Genomic DNA, 9,653 nt, shown 5'->3' with positions numbered 1-9,653 from the left:
TGCTGGTTTTCAACCTGGAAACCATTTCTTCCCCTCTCCCGGGATTTTGCTCTGCTTCCTCTGAAGGACGTGCTGACAATAGCTGCATGATTTGATTATTTGTAAGTGCAAACCTGTTACACAACCCTTATGGTCACACACAGCTTGGGAACAGCACGTTCCCTAAAAAATGGGCCAACTGCTTCTTAAAAGAAGGATCAACCTTCATACGTACCCTCCTACCGTGCCTAATTCACGTCTGCTAGCTACAAAAGCAGGCTAAATGTTGAATGCTGCGAATAGGAGAAGTTAAGCTTGGGCAATCTGTGACTTCAAGGAAATTCGAGCTCCCAGCCTTTCTGAGCAAAGGGGACCCATGTTTTTGTAGGTGCGCTGGTGATCACAGGGACACTTCACCCCTGAAGTGGGTTGAGCACCAAAAAGCTTCCTGGTCATTAGGACCATAAGGGATATCAGCTATGAATATAATGAATAATGAATTTCTAGAAGCTTTAAACACCATTGTTATGTTTTCTGATTTTTAAGGGTTATTTTTTAATATCACTGTAGTAATGATGGGACTTCTTTAGGCTTATATTTGTTTCTGTGTTTTTTAAAGCCTTTGAGAAGAGTTGTTGTGAACCTTTTTCTTTCTGTGAAGGGCTGTCTGCTCTAATTGGAATGTATCTTTGGGTGGAAAACAGGGTTTAGTACAATTATGGGAATTTCCACTCTCACATTTGTTGGTTAACATCTTTAATGATTCGCTTTTCTATAGTACGACACTTCATGGCATGATATCTCCCTTAGATAAAATAACTAAAAAGGAAGTTCTCGTTGCCCCGAACCATGATGGTGACGTGCTCTGTGCATCCCTGGTGTGGATGCGTAACTCAGACCAGCAGCCACCAGTGAGATGCGACCGTAGCAGCCCGGGTCTTTCCCACCAGATCTCTCCGTTGCATTTAATGGAATACCTCAGATCAGTGTCTGGTCTTGTGAAGTCTGAAGAAGAGAAGCCTGAAGCTGGGATCTGATTAATGTCTATAAATACCTCAAGAGAGGTAGCGAGGAGGATGGCAGTGGTGTCTTCAGTGGTCACTACCCATAGGACTAGAGGAAATGGCCACAAGCTGATGCACCAAAAGGTCCATAGGAACTTAAGGAAAACCTTCAGTGAGGGCAACAGCCCTGGAACAGGTTGGCAAGAGAGGCTGTGGAGTCTCCTTCTCTGGAGGTATTCCAAATCCTCTTGGACACAGCCCTGTGCCACGTGCTCTGGGTGACCCTGTGTGTGCAGGGGGGTTGGACTAGATGATCTCTAGAGGTCAGTTGGGCAGTGCTGGTGTCTCTGATGGGCCTAGGGGCTCAAAGGTGCCAATTGGACCCATATGACAAAAGCAGCTTGGTGAGGTCTGGGTTTTCAAAGACTTTGTCCTGCTCGGAAAAGCAGCTTGCACATGATGATGCAGCCACTGGGGAGAAAAGTGGGGAGTTTGAAGACCTCCAAGTTGCGTGAGGTGTTGGGGTGGGGACACCTATGGGGCAGGAGCAGCTGCTGTGCTCATTCAGCCTGAGCTGTCGCACAGTGCGGGCAAAACGGGATAAACTACGGGCTAAAATAAAACGGGATCAAATAGGGCATAAAGAGGGAGCGGGATGAGGAGGGAAGCGGCAGCTCGGGTTCCTCCGTGGGCTGGAGGCGGCCGCCTGAGCCCTGCCGGACTCCCCGCAGCAGCGGCCGGCGTTGGGCGCCCTGGGTGCGGGTCGAACGTGTTGTGAGGGGCTGCCCCATGCAGCATACAGCCCGGGGGCTGCGCGTGGGGGTCCGGCGGGGCCCCCAAAGCCTGGCGCGTGGGGCCCCGTGGCGGGCGGCTGCGTGGCACGCGCGCCGTGCGCCTTTAAGAGTGGCGGCGGTGGCGGCCGCCCTCGCGGTGCCCGCAGCTCCGCAGCCATGCTCCCCACTCGCATTCGCAGGCTGCGCGCGGCAGCGGCGCCCCAGCCCGCCCAGCGCCCGCGTGGATGCCGCCCGCGCGCCCGCCGTGACCACGCGCAGGGGATGCCCGTGGCCTCGCTGCCGCCCCAGTGCAGCCCTCGGGGGGCCGCCCGCTGCCCCCAGCCCCGCCGAGCCGCGGGCCTGCAGAGGGTTAAGAGTGGCTGCGTGCGCGCCGCGCGCTCCGGCGGGGACTAATCTGCAGAGCTACATGTGCAGCAACCCAAGTGCTGCGGCCGCCGCTGCTGCTCCCCGCGGGCGCCCGGTGCTGCGGGCGCCGCTCGCCCCGGATGCCACCCCGAGCGCCCCGCCGCTTGAGCGGGGCGAGCTCCGTTGCCCTGGTGGGATCGTGGTGACTGGCCAGCTCCGGGGGCTCGCAGAGGTAGGTGCTGCGTGTTGGGGAGACCGTCCTCCTCCCGGGCTGGGGGAGTAAAGGGTATTTAAAGGAATATTTTGGGGGGGACAGAGTTGAATCTGCAGCCTCACAGCAGGTGGAGAAGTGTCGGTGCATGGATGGGAGCAGGAAAAGGGTGTCCCAGCCAGACCTGGCTGTAAAGTTATTTATGTGTAAGGGGAGCAAAGTTGGTTTGGGCTCTGGGGAAGGCACCTCTGCCTCCTCCCCGAGCGGCCCTTTGCAGGGCTGTGGGTGCGAGGTGCCGGCCGAGGGGACCCCGCGTGTTCTACAGGTGCTCCTGCACCACAGGCAGGGATGTGGTGCTTCCCCGGGGGGCAAAATGGTCCTAAAATGAGGGAAAGGCACACTGCTTGCTGAGGAGGAGGGAACTGCGAGGTCCGAAGCGCTGATGCTTGGAAGCCGAGGCGGTGGTGGCAGCTCTCTGTGTAATGCTCTGCTCCGGGGCTTTGGCATTGCCAGCTCTGCTCAGGGGAGCTCTGCTTAGCTCTGCTCTCTGCTTTGCTGCCGGCTTTCTTTGCACTGATACCAGCAGAGAGATGCTGCCAGGTGCATCCCGGTCCCGCGGGCTTGCTCGGAAAGGTGCCTTTTGGGGAAGTCCCTGGCAAGATCCCTAGCGGCGGCGCTGCAGCTTCCCTTTACCAGCTGGGTGTGCGGTTGGGGCTGTCAGGAGACCTCGCTCCTGCTCGGAACATCATTCCGCAAAGGTTGAGCTGGAAGGGGAAGTCCTCAAGCAATCCAGCTTCCCAACACTCCAGTTTTCCACCCCGCCGAGCGTCGCTCCCTGCTTGCTGCCAGCTGCTCCGTTGCCTCCACGCACGTGATGGAGCCTGGCCGTGCCGGGGAGGTCAGCGCTGCCCCGTGACATCCAGAGGCCCTCGTGCCATCGTGGAGCTGGTGAGCAAAGCCCAGTAACAGCAGCAGCAGCAGCTTGGACCCCGTGGCCGTAAGGGAAGAGCGACCTGCTTGTGGAGACTCCCCTGGGAAGAGCGTGGCCGCTCCACGAGCTCCGGATCCCTTGGAAAGGTGCAAAGAGACCGTATGGATGCACCAAGGGGATTCGCCGGGGTGTACGTACTGGTGGACAGCGGGCTCGATGACTGAAGGATTGCTGGTGTAACACGGTGAGCAGGAGATAAGCAGCTTACCTGGGTGATGGGATGCAGGGAATGCCAGAATAATTATAGGGTAGTCATTCCATTTACTGCTAATTGCCGAGAGGCAGAGCGGTGATTAGAACTGGCTGAATTCAAGCACAATATTTCTCACAAAGTGGCTTTCCAAATTGGAAGTGGATTTGGTTCTGGTGTGCTGGCAGCTATTTTGGTTGTTTTTGTGACCCTCTTCCAGCAAGTGTGTTTTCCAAGAGGTCCTTGTGCTAAAGCAGCAAAATGTTGATGTGTATTTACCTGTAATGTGGTGTGAAGGGACAAGTGCTTTTTCAGGATGTAGAAACAGCCTCCACGAACTGTTCCTTATTGCTGAACAGCAGCTTTGGTCAGTAATACAGGCTTTTCTTAAGCTCGAGCTATGTGGAAGCTTGCTAAAATTAGTAGTAGTAATGTTAAAAATAACAAATGCCTGTGCTATCATGGCAACGATACCAATGTCTTCCTCAATGCAAGGGTCTCCAAAGTGTCAGAAAGGAAGGACTGGGTGTCCTTCAGCATGGCCAGGGCTGCTGCTGTCCCTCCAGAGACTTTGCTCCATTGCAGGATGGGGTTGAGCTTGATGTTGTCCTAGGTCCAGAGTGACCTGGCCATGGCAGGGCCTTTGTTGCTGTGGGCTTTGTCCCTTCTCTCCACATGGGACTGGTTTTATGCAGCAGTTCTCATGCACAGATCTGTGCAGTGTTGCCTCTGCGCACGAGTCACAAATTGTGCCTTGAGCCGACAAATGCGAAGGGAATAAACCGAATCTTCAGGAACCGTTTACTAGGGAATGATTTCCCTGGATTCTGAGGCAAAATAAATGAAAGGCAGTAATGAGGTGCCTGCAGTCTTTCAGTGACTGTGGAGTTTAATGCTTTAGATGCTGCTTGTAAAGCAGCTACAGGTAGTCAAAGCTCGTGCTCCAGAAAGTCTTGCGTCAGAGATGAAAATGAGCCTTTTTGGTAGTGACCGGAGGATCTTTAGGAGCTTCTGCTTCTGCAGTTGAAATCTGCCTGGCTTTGTACCATTTATAAAATGCACTCACGGTAGGTGGTAGCACCAGCCTCCTCATAGTGAATGCAGATATTTATATTACGCACAAGGTTTTCTCACCTTGCTGCATTCGGATGGTGTTTGGAGATACCGTTCCTGTTAGGTAGAAAATTGAGGCTGACTTTGGAGGTGAATTCAGCGAGCAGTTTCTATTTAATATATATAGCATCAAATAGGAACAAAGCTGCTAAAGATTACTTTAATGATGAATCATTATATGGCTCTCACTGTCTGGAAAGCAATAAAAGGCAAAATGGAGTGCCAGGATTTAATCGCTTAGAAAATGCATGGGAAGGGGCCTCTGCTGTAGAGAGGGCTTACACCACCACGGCCGAGTGAAAATATTTTTGAGGTACAAGAGAACTGAATTGTCTGCCCCCCAAAGATGTGAAGCAGCTGCCCTCTGGCCCTTGCTGTTGTGGAAGGTTGTTTGCTTTGCCTGTTAGTCATTCTTAGTGTTGGAAAAAAAGAAATTGTTAAATCCTGACCGATTTTCCCCTGTTTCGGTGCAGCTGCTGTCATATTACTTGTCTTTCGAACGCTATCGGTTTTATTACTAATCCTAATTAAATGCTGTAATTTTAGAAAATCAGATTAATTTGCCCCATCAGCCCTATGCAAATCCTGCAATAATTGGGGATCGTAAAGCGTTCAGGAGAGCGTAGCTTTACTCCTGAGGAGTAATGGCAGGTGTCCAAGTGTGTCACCACCCTTGCTCTGGTGACACGGAGCGCGTGGCGAGCACCTCGGCGTGCAACGTGAGCAGAAGCACTAAGCTCCTCTGCCGCCGACTCCTCCGTTGCATCCGTAAGTCAACGAGCCTTAGACCAGTGAATTCATCTCGCCCGTCACTGAAATACTTTCTCCTTGCTATAAATATTGCATGAATTCCTCAGTTCCTCTCAGTAGATAAATGAGCAGCTGGAGCTGGGAGTTGTTGCACGCGTAGGTTGTGGCTTGTTTGGGATCTGTGTAGTGCTGGACATGGTGCAGCTAGTCCTGGTGTCATCCCCGTGTTTGCACCTGAGGGCCGCAGTGTGGACCGAGGCTGCAGAGAAGCTCCTGCAGCGACTTGTTCATCTCAGGCTGGGAAGGAAACGTTTCTATCACTGCATCAGTCTCCTGGGGGGCAGGAGGTACTGTGAGACTGACTGCCATGCTCCTTGAAGTCCAATTTTTGGTCTTTTTAAGCACAGATGTTAGGTAGCTAATAATTAGTTTTGATTCCAGCTGAAGCAGTGGCCAAAGTGGTGTCCCACCACCTGCCCCAAACGCTGGTTTCCTCAGCAGTGACACTAGGGAGGACCTCCCTGGTCTTCCTGGTGCAGTTACCTGGCACTGAAAGGCAGGGATTAGACCAATGCTGCAAATATTTACACCTGAGCCAGTTGTTTAGATTTTTATTACAGCTGAGGGGGGGAGAAAAAGTCTGCAGTGAGATGAGATGAATCACAGCCTGGAAATGCCCGTGGATGGAGAGGGGCTCTGGTGGAGGTGGCTGCAGCGCCAGGTGACCTGGGTCCTACCATGCGAGTCCTCATCCATCAAATCACCGGCCCCGTCATATGGAGGGAGTTATTACTGTAGAGAGAAAACCTGTAGTGTGATGCTTGTCGCATATTACAGATTTGGGGGCTGCCCATCAGTCTTATTTCACCCAAAATGTAGAATTCAGGAGTGCTTTTGTCACACCGAGATTTGTAGTGCTTGACCACAGCTGCCAAACTGTTGTCTTCTGCAGGGCATTTAATGTGCAGGAAGCTTTAGGCAGAAATATATGACTTTTATAATAACTATTACTTGCAGAAAAGAAAAAAAATTCAAGATTTCAAGAGCATATTAATTAGCCACAGTTTAGTTATTAGTAGCTTGCAAACACTTATTGTGGACATTGTTATCTGAAGAACTCTAGTTTAATGACTCTAATGGGCGCTATTGTCGGTCTCCTGAAACACTGGAGCTCTACAGCCATGAACTGATTTTAATGTGGGTCCTATTTGCAAACATTTGTATTTTTAGATTTTGTGGCACCTGGTATTATGTGCTTGGCTTATGACAGTAAAATCACAGCTGAATGCTGGAGTGCATGCAAATACATCTGTATCAAAAGAGGTCCCTGCTTTATATAATTCACCCTTTTTAATTGTGTGTATTTTTTGAAGTTGCGTGCAAATATAAAAGGTAAGCACACAGGTCTGAATAGCGTGTCATGGATGTGCAAATACTGCCTGGTGTTTCCGTAAGGCCTAGCTGATTGTTTGGCCACCACGTAGCCCAGGGTGGCAAATTTCAGCCTGGAATTCCTGCCTACCTTCCAGAGCCAGCCTTGTGTCAAGCCTGCCTGTCAAGCCAAACCTGTCCTGAGAGCAGCTGGTTTTGGTGCTTAAATAAATGGGGAGGAGAGAAAGGACAAAAAAACAGCCTGAGTTTATTTCCTTGCTCTGTATGTTGAATGTTCTTGTGCTTTTGTCTACTGAATTAAGAAGCCTGCTGCTAATAGAAATCATTTCACAAGTGGTCAAGTCATTGTTCAGGTTTCTTGTTGCTAAAGCGATTACATCCCTTAAACCCTTGTCATAAAATCTATTTGCAGGCTGTTAAATCACTTGTGTTTCTCTGGTAATTTTTCAGTATCCTTTTGAGATGCAGCATCAGGGCTGGGCAGTGCAGAGCACAGCCTTGTGCTAATCTCACTAAAGAAACACCACCCTGCTCCTAACCTTGCTTGAAATCGCCCCTGTTCAAACAACCAGGAGTGTCATCAGCTCTTGTAGCTTCAGCATGACCCAGGGACCTCCTGTTCTCGTTATCTGCTGTAATTCCTATATATATTTTAAGTCTGTAATTTCTGACTAACCACTTACGCCTCTGAGTGGGACAAGTCTTTTGCCACTGCAGTCCTGGATCCTAGACAAGTAAGCTTGGATTTTTCTACATTAAAATGCCTGGTCTTGGGAGGACCTGGGTGATGAAAAGAACTGAATTGTTCAGTGGAGTCCTCCGAGTTTGCCAGTGTTTATCACATAAGTCAGCGCCGAGTTGCGCTGGGCTGAGAACCCGTCTCCGTGGGCCCTGTTAAAAGCATATCCATTTGATGATGGCTCCTCATTAAAATTACATCGTGTTGATTATTAGTGATTTTGGAGAAGTATTCCACAGTGATTTCTGCTAATGGGGTTCTCGCAGCCCCGACGTGGAGCGTCGCCGAGCCGCGTGCCGCAGTGCAGCCGGCAGTGCTAGCGCGGCCGCCTCTTCCACCCGCCCTAGTCCATTTTGCAGCATCCAAGAGGGGTGACTGGCCTTCCCATTACACATGGATCTCTACTGCCTTCCACTTCCTTACGGTGCTGGGAATATGTGTTCCAGGAAGGATCTACAGGTTTCTGTCCCACTGGAGGCATTCTTCAAACCACCCTTGACAGAGATAAGTGACGAATTTGGAGTCTGGTTGCTCTTCTGTTCCCTTATGCTTTTTATCAGTTTGGGGACTTCTGCTGGTACTTAGCTTCATTGCTTGCTTTTCATTCCTAGAGTCTTCTAGGAATTATTTGATGCTTTTGAACTATGTCAAAGCTTATCTCTAGACTATGTTACTTGGATGCCCATCTTGGCCACATCGATATGCTGGTGCAATGTCCCCATCTGTGGTCCATCCTCAGCCCCCGTGCTCTCTTCCTCGCCTTCCATTCCACCTGGCACCGCTGCCATCTGGGTCTTTCCTTGGCTCAAACTTTCATCCCTTTCCATTGCTCCCTTCTGGAGAGATTTCCCTCCCAGCAGGAATATGGAGTAAACCCTTCCCTTCTGCAGCCACTCTGTGGTTCATGTGCTGCTTCCTGTCCATGGTGCCTTCATTGCTCACCCTGCTCACTGGTCTCCTCTCTGGGACCCTGCTTTGCTTTCTCCTTTCTTCTTTTTTCCACCTTTATTTTTTTCCAGTTTTTTTCCCTTGAACAGTCCATTGTTTCCTTGACGTAACCATTCCTGACAGCCCGGTATCCTGACTCCAACAGTGGCAAATAGCAGATGCTTAGAGAAGAATATAAGAATCAGGGTGAGGCTATAATAACCCTAATACTTGCTGCCAGCAGCAATCAGCATCGCGGGTGCGAGTTGGGAACGCGCTAAATCCCGGTCCCAGCGGGGGATAGAGCCTTAAACCATGAGGATGAGCAAAGGGTAATTGTGCAGGATGGCAGGTTTTCCTGCCCAGCGCTTTCTCGTCACCCTCTCCTCGTGTTGAGTTGCTCAACCCAGCAGGTTGGTGCCGTCCTCTTTCCTGAACAAGTGTTGGGTTCATCTGCTGACCTGGAACTGGAGCTTGTGGTTCTCTCCTGTGGAGGTTTCTCCAGAAGGTGCTTCCTGCAACACAGGATGAAGGGAGTAGTCCTTGCGTTCAGTTCCAAGCCTTTATACCAATGTGGTCTGTTAGGTTCTCCCTGCATTCAAGCTCTGCCTGGTGGGGCTGCAAAGTGGCCTAGCTCCAATTGTGATGTCCCTGTTGGTCCTGTGAAAATCAGAGACCCAAGAGATTGTCCCCCACCAAAAGGGAGGTTACAGGTGTCCATGCTGTTCATCCTATGGGTCACCCATGGACACTCCAAGGCATCGGCGTGCAGGCAGCCACAGGGCAGATGTTCCTTCCCGACCAGCAATTTGGAGATGTAGGAATATGTTGTGGTGTCAGAAGCCTGTGAGCTGCTGGCTGAATTGCTCAGAAGCAGGGAAAAGCACTGTATCAATGGGGATAATATTTCTTTTCCTAATGAGACTTGCTAGGCCAAATAGGAAACCTAGTGTTCTGCTCTTGTGCTGAGCCCACTTTAGCAGACCTTGTGCAATATGATAGTCTCCATAGTCTTATTAGTTGGTTATTGTAACACTGTAGTGTTAATATGCACATGTATTCCTGCAGAGCAAACAGCAAAAGGATAAATAGAAGTAATAAGAGAGTGCTAATGTCTCTCATTCCCTTCTCTAGTTAAAAGCAGAAGGCAGTTTTAGTCAGCCAAGCAGAAGAGGAATATGGGCAAAATATAAGTGCTTGCTTATATGGAGATGGATT

The 9,653-nt window shown here is 50.5% G+C and overlaps 1 protein-coding gene across 2 annotated transcripts in view; it reads left to right on the top strand.

The window, feature by feature from the left end:
* Nucleotides 1-2,309: 2,309 nt before the first annotated feature.
* The window catches only part of HTR2C (5-hydroxytryptamine receptor 2C), a 152,955-nt gene continuing 145,611 nt past the window's right edge, over nt 2,310-9,653 (top strand). For both annotated transcript variants that reach the window (XM_026040946.1, XM_026040943.1), the window contains exon 1: nt 2,310-2,354. The gene's annotated coding sequence lies outside the window, so the exon portion shown is untranslated. The remainder of the gene's footprint in view (nt 2,355-9,653) is intronic.

This window comes from Nothoprocta perdicaria, unplaced genomic scaffold, assembly GCF_003342845.1.
Source record: "Nothoprocta perdicaria isolate Ctin4 unplaced genomic scaffold, notPer1 scaffold_270, whole genome shotgun sequence".
NCBI classification, from domain to species: domain Eukaryota; kingdom Metazoa; phylum Chordata; class Aves; order Tinamiformes; family Tinamidae; genus Nothoprocta; species Nothoprocta perdicaria.
This window is presented reverse-complemented; position numbering and strand designations above follow the sequence as displayed.